This window comes from Pleurodeles waltl, chromosome 5, assembly GCF_031143425.1.
Source record: "Pleurodeles waltl isolate 20211129_DDA chromosome 5, aPleWal1.hap1.20221129, whole genome shotgun sequence".
Taxonomy (NCBI): domain Eukaryota; kingdom Metazoa; phylum Chordata; class Amphibia; order Caudata; family Salamandridae; genus Pleurodeles; species Pleurodeles waltl.
The window spans coordinates 1,051,656,401-1,051,679,094 of NC_090444.1; the positions used below are offsets into that span (position 1 = coordinate 1,051,656,401).

The window sequence follows — 22,694 nt, forward strand, 5'->3', positions numbered from 1 at the left end:
AGCCAACGAGACAGCCCCTTGGCTGATAGCTGGGATCTTGAAGCCGTGATTGTACCATAAATCAAATGATTCACCAGGCCACTCCCTTGTAATCGGTTGATCGCTCTGGATGCAACCCTCTCTTATGACTGGCATTTTAAAGGTGCCCAGACCTTTACCGGCGTCTCCGCTGTTGTCTTATTTTTCATGACGTCCTTTGGCATGGCTCGTCCTCCTGAGCTGCGAAGCACAAAGGAGCTGTCACACCCCAAAAATGCTTCAGCCGCCCCAGGGTGTGCTTTCTTAAGCTCACCCCTGACAAAGCTATGCCCATCTTCCTGTAATTGCTGGACTCTATTGAAATTGACCTCACTTGTGTCAAAATTATAAACCACCTGTTGCTCCGAGACAAACACAAAGGGGCAGATTTAAGGAAAGTGGCTCTGCCGGTGCAGCGCCACGTTCCTTGCACCCCTTAACGCCCCTGTACCGCCACCATGTGTGAGCTATATATATAATAATTCGGCGCACCATGGCATAGGGTAGGGGCATTAGCGTTATATTTTTTACGCTATTGATGTTTTCTGCAAGAGTAGCGCCATCATTTTGGGACTAATCCTGCAGAGTACATAGGGGCCCATTATAAATAATGGTATTCCCACTTTTAACGCCTCCTCTGAGTAGGCGTTGAAAGTGTAAAACAAATGGCGCAACTAAATCTCTTAGATTGCCTTGCACCATTTTTTCGGGCTCCCTAATGGGCGAACGCCCACCTTGTATAAATTATGCCTGACCCTTCCCCACCACACCGCTTCCTCTACTGCCAACTCTATGCCTCCCAGCCATTCCCGTGCAGTGCGGCAAACGAAGCGACCCACGCGGAGTCAAGAGTTCGCTCTTGGCTACAACACCAGCCCCAGAGGCACCCTCCACAAAAAGCAACCTGTCAGGTGAGGAACGAGCGTGCCCACTCTCTAACAAGGGAACGCCCCCTTTGCACACATCATGCATATATTATGCATGATGTGGCGCAAAGTGTTAACAAGTTGGCGCAAACCTAGCTTCCGCCACCTTGTAAATATTTTGCTATGGTAGTGACCTATGATCTTCACATTTGCGGCAAAATAAATTCTGCAAATGTAGCGCTAAGGGCCGCAAGGGCCTTGTAAATCTGTCCCAAAGTGTTTTAGATTGTGTGAAGTGTAGTTTTGAGTCTTGAAAAGGGGTTAGTGTGATATTTCTTAAGATTAACGTCAATTTGCAGACATATTTAATAGGACATGTGACAAAAACGGTGTGAAAAAAGCGCACCTTTTTTCGTCCTACACGCTGATAATCTTAAACATGTTTGATAGGTATGGTTGTATTTTTTTTTTTATTAAGTACATGCACGTTTTATAGAGGAGAGGCATGACATTACCTTGTATTCCTGAAATGTGTTTTGCGTAACCTGATAAAATATATAGATATGAAAATATATATATATGTAGAAAGCTCAATGTCACACAATGAGCACTCTTGATATCTATAATAAGTGCCATGTTGTTGCCCTTTCCTTCACAGGTACCAGGATGGCGGAGTGGTTAAGGCGTTGGACTTAAGATCCAATGGACATGTGTCTACGTGGGTTCAAGCCCCCTCCCAGTAGAGAGATTTTGTAATTCATTATGCACCAAATGGAAAGCATTAAGTCAGGTACCATAAACAAATAAGTCACCTATAATAAACGAAAAAGCATACTGTAATATAACCTGCAACAAAAGGTTACTAAGTTTCAAAGAGAAATGTACAATACAAGGCGTTTACTTTTTTGGGGGTAGAAAAATACACCTTAATCGATATGAAGATTTTATATGTAGCTCTTATTTTAATAATAATCAGGAGCAACTGAAAAGTGCGTGAAATTGAAATGAACAGTGTCACGGGAGAGTAAAAATTATATACCAGGAGTGGGGCTCGAAACCACGCAGACACATGTTCATTGGATCTTAAGTCCAACGCCTTAACCACTCGGCCACACTGGTCTACATAGTGCAGGTGTGCCTGCAATCATGATATAGTTGTTTTTCAGGAGAAGAATCATCTATACTATCAGCCCTCCCAACAGGAAAAGCAGAATTTAAAACCCCCAAAATATCCCTCAGCTTTTGCATGGAAATAGGATGCCATTGATCCAACCTGGATCCATCCTCCATCGCCCAGCCAGCAAGAATTCTCCTACACATTTCTCCTTCCATGGTATCATAATCCCAAAAGTACTTACCAAAAAATTTAATACCTGCCATCTTCCCTGTTATAGCCACCACCGCCAATCCTAGGTCAATATGTGTCATAATGAAGCAGACTCCATCCTCCCTCCTATACTGTGACATGTAAGGTCCCTCATACCTCCTCAATGCACCAGACTCAATAAATTCTGCCTAGGCCTTGCCATATGACCTCAAAGTAGATGGAGCAATGGACTGACAAATCAATTGTAAGATCCTTAGATTCCCAGCTCCCAAAGGTCCACCGTCAAAGCCGTTTTAAGCAAATCTGCTCCCGGCACCAGTACACCGAATCTCTGCCACTGTGAACGAGATAGCCCATCAGCGATATCATTATTCACACCTGGAACATACTGACCCTTAAACAAAATATTGAATTTCAGACAATGAAGCAAAAATAAACGCAACAACTTCAAAACTTTTTCATCTCGAGCCTTCTGTGAATTGACTAAATTAACAACTGTTTGGCTATCCACATTAAAAACCACTCGCCTGTTTGCTAAAAGGTTACCACACAACACTAAAGCAACCATCAAATGGAAAAAAAAACAAGAAAAGAAATGCTATGGTGTGCCTCTCTCCAAGAATCCGGCCATGACTCAGCAGTCCAATCACCATCTCAGAAAACCAAACCATGGGCTCCCGAATCATCAGAAAAAATTTGAACTTGCCATAACCATTCATCCTCAACCGTCAACATGTTAACACCATTATTACTTTGCTGGAAAGAAACCAACATTCTGAAGTCAGCATGGATGACCTCTTTAAGCCGAATTCTGGGATGAGGTAAAACAGCACCTTTGACTGAAAAACCAAGGCACCTGCAAAGAGCTCTACCAACTCTCACCACACGGCACGCAAACTTCAAAGAACCCAATAAGGCTTGCACCTGCTGTAACTCCAGCTTATCCGTGGAAACAGCCTCCTCCAACAGAGAAATCAACTTTTGCACTTATCCACCGGAAACCGTACCTCAGATTTCTCTGAGTTCAATATAGCAGGGCCTTCAGTCTTATCCGGAGCCAAAGGTACTTCCATCTCCTCCATACACTTCTGAAATTCAATTAACCCTTTTTTACATTCATTGGATCACTGCAAGCCCATCAGAAAAGAGTCACCTAGGTAGTTCGTGACATGCCCGAGCCCAGTCTTCTGTTGGAAAAACCACTGCAAAAAACAACTACAAGTTTCAAACAGGGAACAAGAAACAGAACAGCCCATTGGCAACATTATATCCACAAATATAGAATCCTCAGATTAAAGACCCAACAATGAAAAATCCTCAGGATGTACCGGCAATAGTCAAAAGACAGATTGAATGTCTAACTTTGCCATTTGTGCCTTCCTTCCACAAGCCCTTACCAACTTAATTGCCTCTTCCACTGATGTGCAATGCACTATGGAGTCTTCATGTGCAATTAAATCATTAACTGACTCCCCTGCGGCCCACGATAGATGATGAATCAATCTAAACTCACCTTGTTGTGTTTTAGGCACAACACCCAGTGGTGAAATTGTTAAGTTATGAATCGGCCAGGTATCCCATGGACCCACCATTCTGCCAGCCTCCAATTCCGTCCTCAATTTCTTTCTCACCACTTCCGGATTCTCAACTGCAGATTTCAAATTTTTTCTCTGTCTTCTATGACCTTGATAACATAGCTTGAAACCCTCAAGAAAACTCTAGTACAGTAACTTGGCCTCCTCACGCCTTGGATAAAACTGCAACCAATAAAACAAAATATCTAATTTATTAGGAGAAGGGCCCTTTTCCCACCATCTGCTGCATCCGACCCCTTCCCCTATCACCACCTCTACCTGCATTAGCCTTCCATCCCCATTGCATCCCTCCAAAACATTGCACCAATGGATGTTTGCCCCTGCAATTGGAGCAATTGTGCATGAACTTGCACTGGAGTCGTGTGCACGACCCTCTGTTGAAGGACCAACAAGATCCATTCTGTTGGAACTGAGCTCTCGTGAAACTACCCACCCTAGATTGGTTGGGATGCCCCTGACAGGGCTTGTAAGGAACCAGAAGACCACTAGCTGTGTGTAACGCTGAGGCATTCTTGGAAGTACACAACCATTGCATCCAAAGCTCATTATAAATATCTCACCATTCTTTATCTGGAAATAATGCCATCTGGGCTCTAAGTTCTTCATTATATCTAAAACATCCAAAACCACCATAGTCTATTTGAGCCCACCTAAAAACGTCCATGTATTTTAATAGAGAAATACAACGCTCCGGATGCCTCTCACAATAAACGCTAGCAATGATTAAGAATACTGACATCCAATTCTCAAGGGTAGTGGGAACTTTCGGCCTCCTAACTAATTCCCATTCCTCCTCCTTTGACCCTTCCTTAGCCCACACTTCTCTATGTAATAATTTAAAAACATCAACAAACTCACCTTTACAAATGTTTTCCTTCATGGCTTGGGTGAGATGCGCCCCCAAAGGCAAGAACAACCCCATATATGGCAACTTTTTACTTTTTACACTACCCTCACCTGAGTTTCCTTTTTCCTTACCTGGCTCTGCCTTAGAAGCCTCCTCACCACTTGCCTCTGACTTACCATCATTGACTCCGACTTTTTTGTTCACAGCCCCCCCAAATGGACATTGTCTGCATCTTTAACTGCTTCATTATTTGCATCATCTTTCCCACTCAATCTACCCAAACTTCCTTATGCTAACGCAAAAGGGTATTACCCACTGTTACAGACACCAAACACACTACCTTCATGCTTAACTCTTCACACCCCATAGCCACAGCAGCCTGTGTCTCACCTTTTTTGAATGAAACCACTTGCAGGTACCTGATTATTCGTATTGACTTTCCGAATACGCTGCACCATCAAAGGGGGCAAATCCTGAAACACACCAAAACTCTTTCCTCTGTTAGAACAGCTCACCTAATTTCATTGCTGCATCTCCTTCCCCGCAGTCTCATCCCCACCCTCACAATTCTCCCCCTCCTTAGCCTCCTGGTCGTCATCGTAATCCATCAATTCATCATGCAAAATGAGCCCCGAAGCCAACGAGACAGCACCTTGGCTGATAGCTGGGATCTTGAAGCCGTGATTGTACCATAAATCAAATGATTCACCAGGCCACTCCCTTGTAATCGGTTGATCGCTCTGGATGCAACCCTCTCTTATGACCGGCATTTTAAAGGTGCCCAGACCTTTACCGGCGTCTCCGCTGTTGTCTTATTTTTCATGACGTCCTTTGGCATGGCTCGTCCTCCTGAGCTGCGAAGCCCAAAGAAGCTGTCACACCCCAAAAATGCTTCAGCCGCCCCAGGGTGTGCTTTCTTAAGCTCACCCCTGACAAAGCTATGCCCATCTTCCTGTAATTGCTGGACTCTATTGAAATTGACCTCACTTGTGTCAAAATTATAAACCACCTGTTGCTCTGAGACAAACACAAAGGTGCAGATTTAAGGAAAGTGGCTCTGCCGGTGCAGCGCCACGTTCCTTGCACCCCTTAACGCCCCTGTACCGCCACCATGTGTGAGCTATATATATAATAATACGGCGCACCATGGCACAGGGTAGGGGCATTAGCGTTATATTTTTTACGCTATTGATGTTCTCTGCAAGAGTAGCGCCATCATTTTGGGACTAATCCTGCAGAGTACATAGGGGCCCATTATAAATAATGGCATTCCCCCTTTTAACGCCTCCTCTGAGTAGGCGTTGAAAGTGTAAAACAAATGGTGCAAGGAAATCTCTTAGATTGCCTTGCGCCATTTTTTCGGGCTCCCTAATGGGCGAACGCCCACCTTGTATAAATTATGCCTGACCCTTCCCCACCACACCGCTTCCTCTACTGCCAACTCTATGCCTCCCAGCCATTCCCGTGCAGTGCGGCAAACGAAGCGACCCACGCGGAGTCAAGAGTTCGCTCTTGGCTACAACACCATCCCCAGAGACACCCTCCACAAAAAGCAACTTGTCAGGTGAGGAACGAGCGTGCCCACTCTCTAACAAGGGAACGCCCCCTTTGCACACATCATGCATATATTATGCATGATGTGGCGCAAAGTGTTAACAAGTTGGCCCAAACCTAGCTTGCGCCACCTTGTAAATATTTTTCTATGGTAGTGACCTATGATCTTCACATTTGCGGCAAAATAAATTCTGCAAATGTAGCGCTAAGGGCTGCAAGGGCCTTGTAAATCTGTCCCAAAGTGTTTTAGACTGTGTGAAGTGTAGTTTTGAGTCTTGAAAAGGGGTTAGTGTGATATTTCTTAAGATTAAGGTCAATTTGCAGACATATTTAATAGGACATGTGACAAAAACGGTGTGAAAAAAGCGCACCTTTTTTCGTCCTACACGCTGATAATCTTAAACATGTTTGATAGGTATGGTTGTATTTTTTTTTTTATTAAGTACATGCACGTTTTATAGAGGAGAGGCATGACATTACCTTGTATTCCTGAAAAGTGTTTTGCGTAACCTGATAAAATATATAGATATGAAAATATATATATATGTAGAAAGCTCAATGTCACACAGTGAGCACTCTTGATATCTATAATAAGTGCCATGTTGTTGCCCTTGCTTGCACAGGTACCAGGATGGCCCAGTGGTTAAGGCGTTGGACTTAAGATCCAATGGACATGTGTCCACGTGGGTTCAAGCCCCACTCCTGGTAGAGAGATTTTGTAATTCCTTATACACCAAATGGAAAGCATTAAGTCAGGTATCATAAACAAATAAGTCACCTATAATAAACGAAAAAGCATACTGTAATACAACCTGCAACAAAAGGTTACTAAGTTTCAAAGAGAAATGTACAATACAAGGCGTTTACTTTTTAGGGGGTAGAAAAATACACCTTAATCGATATGAAGATTTTATATGTAGCTCTTATTTTAATAATAATCAGGAGCAACTGAAAAGTGCGTGAAATTGAAATGAACAGTGTCACGGGAGAGAAAAAATGATATACCAGGAGAAGGGCTCGAACCCACACAGACACATGTTGATTTGATTTTAAGTCCAACGCCTTAACCACTCGGCCACCCTGGTCTACATAGTGCAGATGTGCCTGCAATCATGATATAGTTGTTTTTCAGGAGAAGAATCATCTATACTATCAGCCCTCCCAACAGGAAAAGCAGAATTCAAAACCCCCAAAATATCCCTCAGCTTTTGCATGGAAATAGGATGCCATTGATCCAACCTGGATCCATCCTCCATCGCCCAGCCAGCAACAATTCTCCTACACATTTCTCCTTCCATGGTATCATAATCCCAAAAGTACTTACCAAAAAATGTAATACCTGCCATCTTCCCTGTTGTAGCCACCACCGCTAATCCTAGGTCAATATGTGTCATAATGAAGCGGACTCCATCCTCCCTCCTATACCGTGACATGTAAGGTCCCTCATACCTGCTCAATGCACCAGACTCAATAAATTCTGCCTAGGCCTTGCCATATGACCTCAAAGTAGATGGAGCAATGGACTGACAAATCAATTGTATCATCCTTAGATTCCCAGCTCCCAAAGGTCCACCGTCAAAGCCGTTTTAAGCAAATCTGCTCCCGGCACCAGTACACCGAATCCCTGCCACTGTGAACGAGATAGCCCATCAGTGATATCATTATTCACACCTGGAACATACTGGCCCTTAAACAAAATATTGAATTTCAGACAATGAAGCAAAAATAAACGCAACAACTTCAAAACTTTTTCATCTCGAGCCTTCTGTGAATTGACTAAATTAACAACTGTTTGGCTATCCACATTAAAAACCACTCGCCTGTTTGCTAAAAGGTTACCACACAACACTAAAGCAACCATCAAATGGAAAAAAAATCCAGAAAAGAAATGCTATGGTGTGCCTCTCTCCAAGAATCCGGCCATGACTCAGCAGTCCAATCACCATCTCAGAAAACCAAACCATGGGCTCCCGAATCATCAGAAAAAATTTGAACTTGCCATAACCATTCATCCTCAACCGTCAACATGTTAACACCATTATTACTTTGCTGGAAAGAAACCAACATTCTGAAGTCAGCATTGATGACCTCTTTAAGCCGAATTCTGGGATGAGGTAAAACAGCACCTTTGACTGAAAAACCAATGCACCTACAAAGAGCTCTACCAACTCTCACCACACGGCACGCAAACTTCAAAGAACCCAATAAGGCTTGCACCTGCTGTAACTCCAGCTTATCCGTGGAAACAGCCTCCTCCAACAGAGAAATCAACTTTTGCACTTATCCACCGGAAACCGTACCTCAGATTTCTCTGAGTTCAATATAGCAGGGCCTTCAGTCTTATCCGGAGCCAAAGGTACTTCCATCTCCTCCATACACTTCTGAAATTCAATTAACCCTTTTTTACATTCATTGGATCACTGCAAGCCCATCAGAAAAGAGTCACCTAGGTAGTTCGTGACATGCCCGAGCCCAGTCTTCTGTTGGAAAAACCACTGCAAAAAACAACTACAAGTTTCAAACAGGGAACAAGAAACAGAACAGCCCATTGGCAACATTATATCCACAAATATAGGATCCTCAGATTAAAGACCCAACAATGAAAAATCATCAGGATGTACCGGCAATAGTCAAAAGACAGATTGAATGTCTAACTTTGCCATTTGTGCCTTCCTTCCACAAGCCCTTACCAACTTAATTGCCTCTTCCACTGATGTGCAATGCACTATGGAGTCTTCATGTGCAATTAAATCATTAACTGACTCCCCTGCAGCCCACGATAGATGATGAATCAATCTAAACTCACCTTGTTGTGTTTTAGGCACAACACCCAGTGGTGAAATTGTTAAGTTATGAATCGGCCAGGTATCCCATGGACCCACCATTCTGCCAGCCTCCAATTCCGTCCTCAATTTCTTTCTCACCACTTCCGGATTCTCAACTGCAGATTTCAAATTTTTTCTCTGTCTTCTATGACCTTGATAACAGAGCATGAAACCCTCAAGAAAACTCTAGTACAGTAACTTGGCCTCCTCACGCCTCGGATAAAACTGCAACCAATAAAACAAAATATCTAATTTATTAGGAGAAGGGCCCTTTTCCCACCATCTGCTGCATCCGACCCCTTCCCCTATCACCACCTCTACCTGCATTAGCCTTCCATCCCCATTGCATCCCTCAAAAACATTGCACCAATGGATGTTTGCCCCTGCAATTGGAGCAATTGTGGATGAACTTGCACTGGAGTCGTGTGCATGACCCTCTGTTGAAGGACCAACAAGATCCATTCTGTGGGAACTGAGCTCTCGTGAAACTACCCACCCTAGATTGGTTGGGATGCCCCTGACAGGGCTTGTAAGAAACCAGAAGACCACTAGCTGTGTGTAACGCTGAGGCATTCTTGGAAGTACACAACCCTTGCATCCAAAGCTCATTATAAATATCTCACCATTCTTTATCTGGAAATAATGCCATCTGGGCTCTAAGTTCATTATATCTAAAACATCCAAAACCACCATAGTCTATTTGAGCCCACCTAAAAACGTCCATGTATTTTAATAGAGAAATACAACGCTCCGGATGCCTCTCACAATAAACGCTAGCAATGATTAAGAATACTGACATCCAATTCTCAAGGGTAGTGGGAACTTTCGGCCTCCTAGCTAATTCCCATTCCTCCTCCTTTGACCCTTCCTTAGCCCACACTTCTCTATGTAATAATTTAAAAACATCAACAAACTCACCTTTACAAATGTTTTCCTTCATGGCTTGGGTGAGATGCGCCCCCAAAGGCAAGAACAACCCCATATATGACAAATTTTTACTTTTTACACTACCCTCACACGAGTTTCCTTTTTCCTTACCTGGCTCTGCCTTAGAAGCCTCCTCACCACTTGCCTCTGACTTACCATCATTGACTCCGACTTTTTTGTTCACAGCCCCCCCAAATGGACATTGTCTGCATCTTTAACTGCTTCATTATTTGCATCATCTTTCCCACTCAATCTACCCAAACTTCCTTATGCTAACGCAAAAGGGTATTACCCACTGTTACAGACACCAAACACACTACCTTCATGCTTAACTCTTCACACCCCATAGCCACAGCAGCCTGTGTCTCACCTTTTTTGAATGAAACCACTTGCAGGTACCTGATTATTCGTCTTGACTTTCCGATTACGCTGCACCATCAAAGGGGGCAAATCCTGAAACACACCAAAACTCTTTCCTCTGTTAGAACAGCTCACCTAATTTCATTGCTGCATCTCCTTCCCCGCAGTCTCATCCCCACCCTCACAATTCTCCCCCTCCTTAGTCTCCTGGTCGTCATCGTAATCCATCAATTCATCATGCAAAATGAGCCCCGAAGCCAATGAGACAGCCCCTTGGCTGATAGCTGGGATCTTGAAGCCGTGATTGTACCATAAATCAAATGATTCACCAGGCCACTCCCTTGTAATCGGTTGATCGCTCTGGATGCAACTCTCTCTTATGACTGGCAATTTAAAGGTGCCCAGACCTTTACCGGCGTCTCCGCTGTTGTCTTATTTTTCATGACGTCCTTTGGCATGGCTCGTCCTCCTGAGCTGCGAAGCCCAAAGGAGCTGTCACACCCCAAAAATGCTTCAGCCGCCCCAGGGTGTGCTTTCTTAAGCTCACCCCTGACAAAGCTATGCCCATCTTCCTGTAATTGCTGGACTCTATTGAAATTGACCTCACTTGTGTCAAAATTATAAACCACCTGTTGCTCCGAGACAAACACAAAGGGGCAGATTTAAGGAAAGTGGCTCTGCCGGTGCAGCGCCACGTTCCTTGCACCCCTTAACGCCCCTGTACCGCCACCATGTGTGAGCTATATATATAATAATACGGCGCACCATGGCATAGGGTAGGGGCATTAGCGTTATATTTTTTACGCTATTGATGTTTTCTGCAAGAGTAGCGTCATCATTTTGGGACTAATCCTGCAGAGTACATAGGGGCCCATTATAAATAATGGTATTCCCCCTTTTAACGCCTCCTCTGAGTAGGCGTTGAAAGTGTAAAACAAATGGCGCAAGGAAATCTCTTAGATTGCCTTGCGCCATTTTTTCGGGCTCCCTAATGGGCGAACGCCCACCTTGTATAAATTATGCCTGACCCTTCCCCACCACACCGCTTCCTCTACTGCCAACTCTATGCCTCCCAGCCATTCCCGTGCAGTGCGGCAAACGAAGCGACCCACGCGGAGTCAAGAGTTCGCTCTTGGCTACAACACCAGCCCCAGAGACACCCTCCACAAAAAGCAACCTGTCAGGTGAGGAACGAGCGTGCCCACTCTCTAACAAGGGAACGCCCCCTTTGCACACATCATGCATATATTATGCATGATGTGGCGCAAAGTGTTAACAAGTTGGCGCAAACCTAGCTTCCGCCACCTTGTAAATATTTTGCTATGGTAGTGACCTATGATCTTCACATTTGCGGCAAAATAAATTCTGCAAATGTAGCGCTAAGGGCCGCAAGGGCCTTGTAAATCTGTCCCAAAGTGTTTTAGATTGTGTGAAGTGTAGTTTTGAGTCTTGAAAAGGGGTTAGTGTGATATTTCTTAAGATTAACGTCAATTTGCAGACATATTTAATAGGACATGTGACAAAAACGGTGTGAAAAAAGCGCACCTTTTTTCGTCCTACACGCTGATAATCTTAAACATGTTTGATAGGTATGGTTGTATTTTTTTTTTTATTAAGTACATGCACGTTTTATAGAGGAGAGGCATGACATTACCTTGTATTCCTGAAATGTGTTTTGCGTAACCTGATAAAATATATAGATATGAAAATATATATATATGTAGAAAGCTCAATGTCACAGAATGAGCACTCTTGATATCTATAATAAGTGCCATGTTGTTGCCCTTTCCTGCACAGGTACCAGGATGGCGGAGTGGTTAAGGCGTTGGACTTAAGATCCAATGGACATGTGTCCACGTGGGTTCAAGCCCCCTCCCGGTAGAGAGATTTTGTAATTCATTATGCACCAAATGGAAAGCATTAAGTCAGGTATCATAAACAAATAAGTCACCTATAATAAACGAAAAAGCATACTGTAATACAACCTGCAACAAAAGGTTACTAAGTTTCAAAGAGAAATGTACAATACAAGGCGTTTACTTTTTTGGGGGTAGAAAAATACACGTTAATCGATATGAAGATTTTATATGTAGCTCTTATTTTAATAATAATCAGGAGCAACTGAAAAGTGCGTGAAATTGAAATGAACAGTGTCACGGGAGAGTAAAAATTATATACCAGGAGTAGGGCTCGAAACCACGCAGACACATGTTCATTGGATCTTAAGTCCAACGCCTTAACCACTCGGCCACCCTGGTCTACATAGTGCAGGTGTGCCTGCAATCATGATATAGTTGTTTTTCAGGAGAAGAATCATCTATACTATCAGCCCTCCCAACAGGAAAAGCAGAATTCAAAACCCCCAAAATATCCCTCAGCTTTTGCATGGAAATAGGATGCCATTGATCCAACCTGGATCCATCCTCCATCGCCCAGCCAGCAAGAATTCTCCTACACATTTCTCCTTCCATGGTATCATAATCCCAAAGGTACTTACCAAAAAATGTAATACCTGCCATCTTCCCTGTTATAGCCACCACCGCCAATCCTAGGTCAATATGTGTCATAATGAAGCAGACTCCATCCTCCCTCCTATACTGTGACATGTAAGGTCCCTCATACCCCCTCAATGCACCAGACTCAATAAATTCTGCCTAGGCCTTGCCATATGACCTCAAAGTAGATGGAGCAATGGACTGACAAATCAATTGTAACATCCTTAGATTCCCAGCTCCCAAAGGTCCACCGTCAAAGCCGTTTTAAGCAAATCTGCTCCCGGCACCAGTACACCGAATCTCTGCCACTGTGAACGAGATAGCCCATCAGTGATATCATTATTCACACCTGGAACATACTGACCCTTAAACAAAATATTGAATTTCAGACAATGAAGCAAAAATAAACGCAACAACTTCAAAACTTTTTCATCTCGAGCCTTCTGTGAATTGACTAAAGTAACAACTGTTTTGCTATCCACATTAAAAACCACTCGCCTGTTTGCTAAAAGGTTACCACAAAACACTAAAGCAACCATCAAAAGGAAAAAACTCCAGAAAAGAAATGCTATGGTGTGCCTCTCTCCAAGAATCCGGCCATGACTCAGCAGTCCAATCACCATCTCAGAAAACCAAACCATGGGCTCCCGAATCATCAGAAAAAATTTGAACTTGCCATAACCATTCATCCTCAACCGTCAACATGTTAACACCATTATTACTTTGCTGGAAAGAAACCAACATTCTGAAGTCAGCATTGATGACCTCTTTAAGCCGAATTCTGGGATGAGGTAAAACAGCACCTTTGACTGAAAAACCAAGGCACCTACAAAGAGCTCTACCAACTCTCACCACACGGCACGCGAACTTCAAAGAACCCAATAAGGCTTGCACCTGCTGTAACTCCAGCTTATCCGTGGAAACAGCCTCCTCCAACAGAGAAATCAACTTTTGCACTTATCCACCGGAAACCGTACCTCAGATTTCTCTGAGTTCAATATAGCAGGGCCTTCAGTCTTATCCGGAGCCAAAGGTACTTCCATCTCCTCCATACACTTCTGAAATTCAATTAACCCTTTTTTACATTCATTGGATCACTGCAAGCCCATCAGAAAAGAGTCACCTAGGTAGTTCGTGACATGCCCGAGCCCAGTCTTCTGTTGGAAAAACCACTGCAAAAAACAACTACAAGTTTCAAACAGGGAACAAGAAACAGAACAGCCCATTGGCAACATTATATCCACAAATATAGAATCCTCAGATTAAAGACCCAACAATGAAAAATCCTCAGGATGTACCGGCAATAGTCAAAAGACAGATTGAATGTCTAACTTTGCCATTTGTGCCTTCCTTCCACAAGCCCTTACCAACTTAATTGCCTCTTCCACTGATGTGCAATGCACTATGGAGTCTTCATGTGCAATTAAATCATTAACTGACTCCCCTGCAGCCCACGATAGATGATGAATCAATCTAAACTCACCTTGTTGTGTTTTAGGCACAACACCCAGTGGTGAAATTGTTAAGTTATGAATCGGCCAGGTATCCCATGGACCCACCATTCTGCCAGCCTCCAATTCCGTCCTCAATTTCTTTCTCACCACTTCCGGATTCTCAACTGCAGATTTCAAATTTTTTCTCTGTCTTCTATGACCTTGATAACAGAGCTTGAAACCCTCAAGAAAACTCTAGTACAGTAACTTGGCCTCCTTACGCCTCGGATAAAACTGCAACCAATAAAACAAAATATCTAATTTATTAGGAGAAGGGCCCTTTTCCCACCATCTGCTGCATCCGACCCCTTCCCCTATCACCACCTCTACCTGCATTAGCCTTCCATCCCCATTGCATCCCTCCAAAACATTGCACCAATGGATGTTTGCCCCTGCAATTGGAGCAATTGTGCATGAACTTGCACTGGAGTCGTGTGCATGACCCTCTGTTGAAGGACCAACAAGATCCATTCTGTGGGAACTGAGCTCTCGTGAAACTACCCACCCTAGATTGGTTGGGATGCCCCTGACAGGGCTTGTAAGGAACCAGAATACCACTAGCTGTGTGTAACGCTGAGGCATTCTTTGAAGTACACAACCATTGCATCCAAAGCTCATTATAAATATCTCACCATTCTTTATCTGGAAATAATGCCATCTGGGCTCTAAGTTCTTCATTATATCTAAAACATCCAAAACCACCATAGTCTATTTGAGCCCACCTAAAAACGTCCATGTATTTTAATAGAGAAATACAACGCTCCGGATGCCTCTCACAATAAACGCTAGCAATGATTAAGAATACTGACATCCAATTCTCAAGGGTAGTGGGAACTTTCGGCCTCCTAGCTAATTCCCATTCCTCCTCCTTTGACCCTTCCTTAGCCCACACTTCTCTATGTAATAATTTAAAAACATCAACAAACTCACCTTTACAAATGTTTTCATTCATGGCTTGGGTGAGATGCGCCCCCAAAGGCAAGAACAACCCCATATATGGCAACTTTTTACTTTTTACACTACCCTCACCTGAGTTTCCTTTTTCCTTACCTGGCTCTGCCTTAGAAGCCTCCTCACCACTTGCCTCTGACTTACCATCATTGACTCCGACTTTTTTGTTCACAGCCCCCCCAAATGGACATTGTCTGCATCTTTAACTGCTTCATTATTTGCATCATCTTTCCTACTCAATCTACCCAAACTTCCTTATGCTAACGCAAAAGGGTATTACCCACTGTTACAGACACCAAACACACTACCTTCATGCTTAACTCTTCACACCCCATAGCCACAGCAGCCTGTGTCTCACCTTTTTTTAATGAAACCACTTGCAGGTACCTGATTATTCGTCTTGACTTTCCGATTACGCTGCACCATCAAAGGGGGCAAATCCTGAAACACACCAAAACTCTTTCCTCTGTTAGAACAGCTCACCTAATTTCATTGCTGCATCTCCTTCCCCGCAGTCTCATCCCCACACTCACAATTCTCCCCCTCCTTAGCCTCCTGGTCGTCATCGTAATCCATCAATTCATCATGCAAAATGAGCCCCGAAGCCAACGAGACAGCACCTTGGCTGATAGCTGGGATCTTGAAGCCGTGATTGTACCATAAATCAAATGATTCACCAGGCCACTCCCTTGTAATCGGTTGATCGCTCTGGATGCAACCCTCTCTTATGACCGGCATTTTAAAGGTGCCCAGACCTTTACCGGCGTCTCCGCTGTTGTCTTATTTTTCATGACGTCCTTTGGCATGGCTCGTCCTCCTGAGCTGCGAAGCCCAAAGAAGCTGTCACACCCCAAAAATGCTTCAGCCGCCCCAGGGTGTGCTTTCTTAAGCTCACCCCTGACAAAGCTATGCCCATCTTCCTGTAATTGCTGGACTCTATTGAAATTGACCTCACTTGTGTCAAAATTATAAACCACCTGTTGCTCTGAGACAAACACAAAGGGGCAGATTTAAGGAAAGTGGCTCTGCCGGTGCAGCGCCACGTTCCTTGCACCCCTTAACGCCCCTGTACCGCCACCATGTGTGAGCTATATATATAATAATACGGCGCACCATGGCACAGGGTAGGGGCATTAGCGTTATATTTTTTACGCTATTGATGTTCTCTGCAAGAGTAGCACCATCATTTTGGGACTAATCCTGCAGAGTACATAGGGGCCCATTATAAATAATGGTATTCCCCCTTTTAACGCCTCCTCTGAGTAGGCGTTGAAAGTGTAAAACAAATGGTGCAAGGAAATCTCTTAGATTGCCTTGCGCCATTTTTTCGGGCTCCCTAATGGGCGAACGCCCACCTTGTATAAATTATGCCTGACCCTTCCCCACCACACCGCTTCCTCTACTGCCAACTCTATGCCTCCCAGCCATTCCCGTGCAGTGCGGCAAACGAAGCGACCCACGCGGAGTCAAGAGTTCGCTCTTGGCTACAACACCAGCCCCAGAGACACCCTCCACAAAAAGCAACCTGTCAGGTGAGGAACGAGCGTGCCCACTCTCTAACAAGGGAACGCCCCCTTTGCACACATCATGCATATATTATGCATGATGTGGCGCAAAGTGTTAACAAGTTGGCCCAAACCTAGCTTGCGCCACCTTGTAAATATTTTGCTATGGTAGTGACCTATGATCTTCACATTTGCGGCAAAATAAATTCTGCAAATGTAGCGCTAAGGGCTGCAAGGGCCTTGTAAATCTGTCCCAAAGTGTTTTAGATTGTGTGAAGTGTAGTTTTGAGTCTTGAAAAGGGGTTAGTGTGATATTTCTTAAGATTAACGTCAATTTGCAGACATATTTAATAGGACATGTGACAAAAACGGTGTGAAAAAAGCGCACCTTTTTTCGTCCTACACGCTGATAATCTTAAACATGTTTGATAGGTATGGTTGTATTTTTTTATTTATTAAGTACATGCACGTTTTATAGAGGAGAGGCATGACATTACCTTGTGTTCCTGAAATGTGTTTTGCGTAACCTGATAAAATATATAGATATGAAAATATATATATATGTAGAAAGCTCAATGTCACACAATGAGCACTCTTGATATCTATAATAAGTGCCATGTTGTTGCCCTTTCCTGCACAGGTACCAGGATGGCGGAGTGGTTAAGGCGTTGGACTTAAGATCCAATGGACATGTGTCCACGTGGGTTCAAGCCCCCTCCCGGTAGAGAGATTTTGTAATTCATTATGCACCAAATGGAAAGCATTAAGTCAGGTATCATAAACAAATAAGTCACCTATAATAAACTAAAAAGCATACTGTAATACAACCTGCAACAAAAGGTTACTAAGTTTCAAAGAGAAATGTACAATACAAGGCGTTTACTTTTTTGGGGCTAGAAAAATACACGTTAATCGATATGAAGATTTTATATGTAGCTCTTATTTTAATAATAATCAGGAGCAACTGAAAAGTGCGTGAAATTGAAATGAACAGTGTCACGGGAGAGTAAAAATTATATACCAGGAGTGGGGCTCGAAACCACGCAGACACATGTTCATTGGATCTTAAGACCAACGCCTTAACCACTCAGCTACCCTGGTCTACATAGTGCAGGTGTGCCTGCAATCATGATATAGTTGTTTTTCAGGAGAAGAATCATCTATACTATCAGCCCTCCCAACAGGAAAAGCAGAATTCAAAACCCCCAAAATATCCCTCAGCTTTTGCATGGAAATAGGATGCCATTGATCCAACCTGGATCCATCCTCCATCGCCCAGCCAGCAAGAATTCTCCTACACATTTCTCCTTCCATGGTATCATAATCCCAAAAGTACTTACCAAAAAATGTAATACCTGCCATCTTCCCTGTTATAGCCACCACCGCCAATCCTAGGTCAATATGTGTCATAATGAAGCAGACTCCATCCTCCCTCCTATACTGTGACATGTAAGGTCCCTCATACCTCCTCAATGCACCAGACTCAATAAATTCTGCCTAGGCCTTGCCATATGACCTCAAAGTAGATGGAGCAATGGACTGACAAATCAATTGTAACATCCTTAGATTCCCAGCTCCCAAAGGTCCACCGTCAAAGCCGTTTTAAGCAAATCTGCTCCCGGCACCAGTACACCGAATCTCTGCCACTGTGAATGAGATAGCCCATCAGTGATATCATTATTCACACCTGGAACATACTGACCCTTAAACAAAATATTGAATTTCAGACAATGAAGCAAAAATAAACGCAACAACTTCAAAACTTTTTCATCTCGAGCCTTCTGTGAATTGACTAAATTAACAACTGTTTGGCTATCCACATTAAAAACCACTCGCCTGTTTGCTAAAAGGTTACCACACAACACTAAAGCAACCATCAAAAGGAAAAAAACTCCAGAAAAGAAATGCTATGGTGTGCCTCTCTCCAAGAATCCGGCCATGACTCAGCAGTCCAATCACCATCTCAGAAAACCAAACCATGGGCTCCCGAATCATCAGAAAAAATTTGAACTTGCCATAACCATTCATCCTCAACCGTCAACATGTTAACACCATTATTACTTTGCTGGAAAGAAACCAACATTCTGAAGTCAGCATTGATGACCTCTTTAAGCCGAATTCTGGGATGAGGTAAAAGAGCACCTTTGACTGAAAAACCAAGGCACCTACAAAGAGCTCTACCAACTTTCACCACACGGCACGCAAACTTCAAAGAACCCAATAAGGCTTGCACCTGCTGTAACTCCAGCTTATCCGTGGAAACAGCCTCCTCCAACAGAGAAATCAACTTTTGCACTTATCCACCGGCAACCGTACCTCAGATTACTCTGAGTTCAATATAGCAGGGCCTTCAGTCTTATCCGGAGCCAAAGGTACTTCCATCTCCTCCATACACTTCTGAAATTCAATTAACCCTTTTTTACATTCATTGGATCACTGCAAGCCCATCAGAAAAGAGTCACCTAGGTAGTTCGTGACATGCCCGAGCCCAGTCTTCTGTTGGAAAAACCACTGCAAAAAACAACTACAAGTTTCAAACAGGGAACAAGAAACAGAACAGCCCATTGGCAACATTATATCCACAAATATAGAATCCTCAGATTAAAGACCCAACAATGAAAAATCCTCAGGATGTACCGGCAATAGTCAAAAGACAGATTGAATGTCTAACTTTGCCATTTGTGCCTTCCTTCCACAAGCCCTTACCAACTTAATTGCCTCTTCCACTGATGTGCAATGCACTATGGAGTCTTCATGTGCAATTAAATCATTAACTGACTCCCCTGCAGCCCACGATAGATGATGAATCAATCTAAACTCACCTTGTTGTGTTTTAGGCACAACACCCAGTGGTGAAATTGTTAAGTTATGAATCGGCCAGGTATCCCATGGACCCACCATTCTGCCAGCCTCCAATTCCGTCCTCAATTTCTTTCTCACCACTTCCGGATTCTCAACTGCAGATTTCAAATTTTTTCTCTGTCTTCTATGACCTTGATAACAGAGCTTGAAACCCTCAAGAAAACTCTAGTACAGTAACTTGGCCTCCTTACGCCTCGGATAAAACTGCAACCAATAAAACAAAATATCTAATTTATTAGGAGAAGGGCCCTTTTCCCACCATCTGCTGCATCCGACCCCTTCCCCTATCACCACCTCTACCTGCATTAGCCTTCCATCCCCATTGCATCCCTCCAAAACTTTGCACCAATGGATGTTTGCCCCTGCAATTGGAGCAATTGTGCATGAACTTGCACTGGAGTCGTGTGCATGACCCTCTGTTGAAGGACCAACAAGATCCATTCTGTGGGAACTGAGCTCTCGTGAAACTACCCACCCTAGATTGGTTGGGATGCCCCTGACAGGGCTTGTAAGGAACCAGAAGACCACTAGCTGTGTGTAACGCTGAGGCATTCTTGGAAGTACACAACCATTGCATCCAAAGCTCATTATAAATATCTCACCATTCTTTATCTGGAAATAATGCCATCTGGGCTCTAAGTTCTTCATTATATCTAAAGCATCCAAAACCACCATAGTCTATTTGAGCCCACCTAAAAACGTCCATGTATTTTAATAGAGAAATACAACGCTCCGGATGCCTCTCACAATAAACGCTAGCAATGATTAAGAATACTGACATCCAATTCTCAAGGGTAGTGGGAACTTTCGGCCTCCTAGCTAATTCCCATTCCTCCTCCTTTGACCCTTCCTTAGCCCACACTTCTCTATGTAATAATTTAAAAACATCAACAAACTCACCTTTACAAATGTTTTCATTCATGGCTTGGGTGAGATGTGCCCCCAAAGGCAAGAACAACCCCATATATGGCAACTTTTTACTTTTTACACTACCCTCACCTGAGTTTCCTTTTTCCTTACCTGGCTCTGCCTTAGAAGCCTCCTCACCACTTGCCTCTGACTTACCATCATTGACTCCGACTTTTTTGTTCACAGCCCCCCCAAATGGACATTGTCTGCATCTTTAACTGCTTCATTATTTGCATCATCTTTCCCACTCAATCTACCCAAACTTCCTTATGCTAACGCAAAAGGGTATTACCCACTGTTACAGACACCAAACACACTACCTTCATGCTTAACTCTTCACACCCCATAGCCACAGCAGCCTGTGTCTCACCTTTTTTGAATGAAACCACTTGCAGGTACCTGATTATTCGTCTTGACTTTCCGATTACGCTGCACCATCAAAGGGGGCAAATCCTGAAACACACCAAAACTCTTTCCTCTGTTAAAACAGCTCACCTAATTTCATTGCTGCATCTCCTTCCCCGCAGTCTCATCCCCACCCTCACAATTCTCCCCCTCCTTAGTCTCCTGGTCGTCATCGTAATCCATCAATTCATCATGCAAAATGAGCCCCGAAGCCAACGAGACAGCACCTTGGCTGATAGCTGGGATCTTGAAGCCGTGATTGTACCATAAATCAAATGATTCACCAGGCCACTCCCTTGTAATCGGGTTGATCGCTCTGGATGCAACCCTCTCTTATGACCGGCATTTTAAAGGTGCTCAGACCTTTACCGGCGTCTCCGCTGTTGTCTTATTTTTCATGACGTCCTTTGGCATGGCTCGTCCTCCTGAGCTGCGAAGCCCAAAGGAGCTGTCACACCCCAAAAATGCTTCAGCCGCCCCAGGGTGTGCTTTCTTAAGCTCACCCCTGACAAAGCTATGCCCATCTTCCTGTAATTGCTGGACTCTATTGAAATTGACCTCACTTGTGTCAAAATTATAAACCACCTGTTGGTCCGAGACAAACACAAAGGGGCAGATTTAAGGAAAGTGGCTCTGCCGGTGCAGCGCCACGTTCCTTGCACCCCTTAACGCCCCTGTACCGCCACCATGTGTGAGCTATATATATAATAATACGGCGCACCATGGCACAGGGTAGGGGCATTAGCGTTATATTTTTTACGCTATTGATGTTCTCTGCAAGAGTAGCGCCATCATTTTGGGACTAATCCTGCAGAGTACATAGGGGCCCATTATAAATAATGGTATTCCCCCTTTTAACGCCTCCTCTGAGTAGGCGTTGAAAGTGTAAAACAAATGGCGCAAGGAAATCTCTTAGATTGCCTTGCGCCATTTTTTCGGGCTCCCTAATGGGCGAACGCCCACCTTGTATAAATTATGCCTGACCCTTCCCCACCACACCGCTTCCTCTACTGCCAACTCTATGCCTCCCAGCCATTCCCGTGCAGTGCGGCAAATGAAGCGACCCACGCGGAGTCAAGAGTTCGCTCTTGGCTACAACACCAGCCCCAGAGACACCCTCCACAAAAAGCAACCTGTCAGGTGAGGAACGAGCGTGCCCACTCTCTAACAAGGGAACGCCCCCTTTGCACACATCATGCATATATTATGCATGATGTGGCGCAAAGTGTTAACAAGTTGGCGCAAACCTAGCTTGCGCCACCTTGTAAATATTTTGCTATGGTAGTGACCTATGATCTTCACATTTGCGGCAAAATAAATTCTGCAAATGTAGTGCTAAGGGCCGCAAGGGCCTTGTAAATCTGTCCCAAAGTGTTTTAGATTGTGTGAAGTGTAGTTTTGAGTCTTGAAAAGGGGTTAGTGTGATATTTCTTAAGATTAACGTCAATTTGCAGACATATTTAATAGGACATGTGACAAAAACGGTGTGAAAAAAGCGCACCTTTTTTCGTCCTACACGCTGATAATCTTAAACATGTTTGATAGGTATGGTTGTATTTTTTTTTTTATTAAGTACATGCACGTTTTATAGAGGAGAGGCATGACATTACCTTGTATTCCTGAAATGTGTTTTGCGTAACCTGATAAAATATATAGATATGAAAATATATATATATGTAGAAAGCTCAATGTCACACAGTGAGCACTCTTGATATCTATAATAAGTGCCATGTTGTTGCCCTTTCTTGCACAGGT

General features: G+C 43.7%; 4 non-coding genes across 4 annotated transcripts; 1 reads left to right on the plus strand and 3 right to left on the minus strand.

Annotated features, from left to right (window-relative positions):
* Window positions 1-1,920: 1,920 nt before the first annotated feature.
* TRNAL-UAA (transfer RNA leucine (anticodon UAA)) lies at window positions 1,921-2,003 on the minus strand. Its single transcript has one exon. It is a non-coding gene; the product is annotated as a tRNA-Leu (tRNA).
* Window positions 2,004-6,832: 4,829 nt separating this feature from the next.
* On the plus strand, window positions 6,833-6,915 carry TRNAL-UAA (transfer RNA leucine (anticodon UAA)). Its single transcript has one exon. It is a non-coding gene; the product is annotated as a tRNA-Leu (tRNA).
* A 5,579-nt stretch (window positions 6,916-12,494) lies between these two features.
* Window positions 12,495-12,577, minus strand: TRNAL-UAA (transfer RNA leucine (anticodon UAA)). The gene has a single exon. It is a non-coding gene; the product is annotated as a tRNA-Leu (tRNA).
* A 5,204-nt stretch (window positions 12,578-17,781) lies between these two features.
* On the minus strand, window positions 17,782-17,864 carry TRNAL-UAA (transfer RNA leucine (anticodon UAA)). The gene has a single exon. It is a non-coding gene; the product is annotated as a tRNA-Leu (tRNA).
* Between the last annotated feature and the right edge of the window lie 4,830 nt (window positions 17,865-22,694).